This window comes from Triticum aestivum, chromosome 3D (assembly GCF_018294505.1).
Source record: "Triticum aestivum cultivar Chinese Spring chromosome 3D, IWGSC CS RefSeq v2.1, whole genome shotgun sequence".
In the NCBI taxonomy this organism is placed as follows: Eukaryota; Viridiplantae; Streptophyta; class Magnoliopsida; order Poales; family Poaceae; genus Triticum; species Triticum aestivum.
Window position 1 is genome coordinate 583,037,151 of NC_057802.1, and position 4,149 is coordinate 583,041,299.

Below are 4,149 nucleotides of genomic sequence, written 5' to 3' on the forward strand. Positions count from 1 at the left end.
TCACCTTTTTTTTTAACACGGTATCACCTTTTCTTGTTAGGCTTGTCCTCACATCTTGTTAGGAGTAGCAAGTACTCTTGCACGTGACTCCATTTCCATGTCACGCCGTTTGTGTGATTTGGAGTGTTTTATTGGACAATTTAGCCCTTAAACAGAAAGGACAGAATCCCGGGTTCAGGACAGCTGAGCCCAGGGCGTATAATAAAATCAGAGCAAAACTTATACTTAGGTTGTACAGAAATGTCAATAAAAGGATACATATGCACATATCCCTTTTTTAGAGAACATATGTACATATTCAAATCTTTTTATATGGTGCATTAATTTGTTTCAAAAGTTAAACTCTTCTATTTTTGACAGAAAAATATCAAAAGCTATGTTTACATATTATTTTGCTGTAGATACTATTTGCTTTCTATAAACTTGGTCAAATATAAAGCAATTTAGTTTTTAATACACATTATAAATAGGGAACAGATGACGTAATACTCTAATCTTTGGAAGTAGAGATTGTGGGACATGTTACGGGCAAGCTAACTCTCCAGCTATGAGGGAACCATTAGCTAGATGTTTTAATCGGGCTCTCGCAAAAAATATGTTGTAACTGGACACGGAGCGTTTACCTAGGTGAGGACCCTTATTGTGGAGATAATACCCTACTCCTGCTTTGATTGGCTTGATGTGTTGCATATGAGGGGGTTACAATGGAGATTGAGATTATTCAATCGAGACTAAGATGTACAATGTAATGAGCCTCAAAGTACCCCTGGCCTCGCCTTATAAAGGGCGATGGGGCCTAGAGTTACATGAGTTGCTGTCTACCTAGAGCCACAATGGGACTAGGAGTCCTCAACTTGCTCGTCAAAATGATTATCTAATGAGCTTAATTATAACACAGAGTATGCCAAGGCAAGGAATTGCTACACACCCGATGCCTCCTAATTCTAATATGCACCAGCCATATGCATGCACTCTCACACAAACTAGGATTGCCACCCGAAAAGACAAGTTGTGGAAACCATGTGGAAGCTTGTGTGTTGCTTGTGAGGAATACATTCGTGAGTTCTCTGATTTATACTCCAAGTTCTGTCCTAGCTAGGTGATAAATTCTGGTAGGTAGTCATCAATGATTGTATTCACCTTTTCCATTGCTGTCTCAAGAGTCCACAAAGGATATGGAAGATTAGGTTGAGTTTTCTAATTATTATTATTTTAGTGTAGATTGTTTTGACCGGAAAGAATTTGAATTTCAATAGAGAAGCGCTAGGATGGCGAAAGTGTACGACTCAGCGGCCCATCTGGTTATGTTTCACTTAGATTACATATCAAATTCAAACTAACTTCAAATTATAACTGAAATTTGAAAAGAAAAAAGAAGAGTTTTTTGTATCTTGGCCATTCAGACTGAACATGAGTCTTTCCACAATCGAAATTTAAAACTCTGGTACTGATCATGTACTACTTAAAAAAAATCTTATGCAACATCACACAAACCATTAGCTTATATTATTTCTTGCTGTGCTGGGTAGCATTGTCATTGCCGAGGAGATGAGATGGTGTCTGTTCGGCAGACACTCCTCGACAGCTTCATCGACGTTATAGTCCTCGGTCGACCTGCGGCCTCTTGCATCACGTTTGTCCAGTGCGATAGTAGGCTAGCAGTGCCCATGTCGACCATGCCAAAATTGTGGCGCCTCCAAAGAACTTCTTCTATGTATTGTCTATAATAACATAAACTATTGTGTGGTTATTATGCTTGCAACTATTTCTTTGGGGATCTAAAAAACCATTTCTTTGGAAAGCATGCATACAAATAAAAAGAAGTGTGTAAAATGTGATATTGTATAGTAATGACATCGCTCGTGCTCTTTTTTGCTTTGCAGGTTTTCTAAAGCTTGCCAGTGAAAGTGTTCAAAGAAGTTGGAAGCTTCAGTAGAGTGACCATTTCAGCAACAATGCAATTTGCCATGGCTTGTAGTCACCCACTATATCATGAGTTCAGATTTCAGAAAAATGTTGCTGGAAAGGCTGCTCGCTACACATCCAGATTTTTTTTTGTTCTTTTTTTTTGCAAAACTCGATGAAGGCGAGACGCGACGAATGGAACACTCAACTATCGCACAGGCTCGAACTAGCCCCCATTCGAGATGCTAAACGTGCTACACACCATCACCATGCCGGCCAGAGGCAACAATGTACACACGGTTGCACCACCGAGGCATGGATGACTGGATGAGAAATACCTCTCCTTCTTTTTCAGATAAGACATTTCATTCCATGGTACATTGAGACGTTGGCAGGCACCGTCCACAACTTTGTGTTTGTGTACGCGCCGTCATTTGTAGAGAGAAAGAGAAACAAAGCTTCACACACTCTGATCGGGATATATCCTATAGTCTGGTCAAAATACAGGAATATGTTTGCGGTTGTGCGTGCGCTGGTTAGCCCACTTGGTGCCCTAGCTAAGAGCATCTACAGCCGGACTTGGTAAATTCGATCCCTCAAACGTCCGCGGAAACTGACCGGGCATGTCTCATATTTCCTTCTCCACATACAACTCTCTCATATTCATCCCGGTCTATGCAAGATATATAGCTACGTACTACGTTCTATACTACTCAAATTTCGTCTTTGTCGGAGAAGGCCTGAGTCGCCTGCGCCGAAGCTGGAGCCGTCTGCGCCGGAGCATGGGCCACCTGCGCCGCCTCCATCTGTTGCCGACGGCGACGCCTGGCCTCCGTAGCCGACTCCGGGGGGATGGAGTTCAGGATGGCGTGCTGCTCCGGCCATACATCCACGTCCTCCTCCATCGCCGGGTCCTGCTCCTCCTCCTCTTCCTCGTCTGCCGGCTCCTGCTCCTCCTCCTCTTCCTCCTCTGCCGGCACCTCCTCCTCCACGTCCTCGAAATCCTCCTCCGGTTCTAGAGGTAGCCCCGCTTCCCTACGGATCCGGACCTGCTCAAGGAGGAAGAGACAGTGCTCGATTGTGTGGTAGTGGCGGCGTGGGGGCATGGCTAACAGGCTCAAGCGGCGGCGGAGAGAGGGAAGAGGCGGATGTGCTAGGGCTGGAGGCGCCGGCGGGCTTAAATAGCCGGCTACAACCTCGGGCGGGGAGCCGGAGCGGCGCCACGCGGCGACGGTTGAGGCGCCTGTCGGACCGTGGGGTTTCCCAGCGAGTCCGCGTAGGGCCACGCCATCAGGCCGACATGGCTGGCCCGCCTCATATTTGGGCTGGATATGTGAGTGTGTCAATCAGGCCGGGCGTTTGAGGCCAGTTTGAGAGGCCTGGTTGGATCGAAATTTCGTGACCGGACGGCCTACCCGGACGTTTAAGACGGGTTTGAGGGGTTCGATTATAGATGCTCTAATTTACTAGCCTGATCTACCCATTTGGCCATTTTTGACAAACTTGGTACGGATCAACACGCATACTCTTCCCACGCACGTTCCTGTGCACCACGATGTACTATATGTGCACGAAGGCGACCTGCACCTTTTACCTGTTCACATCTGGATCGAATTTATATATGTCTTGTTTCATTCGTAGAGACTAGAGAGAAGACAGAACTTAGAGATCGTCACACGCTGCTCCGGATATATATATATGTCGTCTGGTCAAAGTGCAGGAATTAGTTTGCGGCTCTTCTCACTGCCGTGCAACTTGGTGCACGAGGTAGCTAGCTCTACCCATCTTGACGAACGTTTACCACACGCACGCACCTTTGTTCTCCACGCTTTACATTTCATTCTCGATGGGGATAAGCGTACAGTTCACGTAAACGGAATTAACACACGTACGCATGTACGGTTAGTCACCGCTAAGCACTTTTTCCACGGTTTGCTCGAGTCGAGTGCGGCACGATGCGCGAAGGCGACCCTGCACCGCACCTTTTGCCCGTTCACAACCGGAGATTATGTATATGTGGTGTTCTGCCAATTTAGCACCGCACCGCGTGCACTGGCCGCGACGCTCTCGGTTGCCACACGAACACGATGGTGTGCCCTAGTCCACACGCATGCAGGTTTTGCTCAAGTTCAGTCTCAGTGGGATGTAGTGGCGTGTGTATGTTGCGTGATATATACTGTACAGTGAACCGGGCAGTCGTGGTGGTGACCACTGCTGAAAGCACCTCACGTACGTACGATGTGG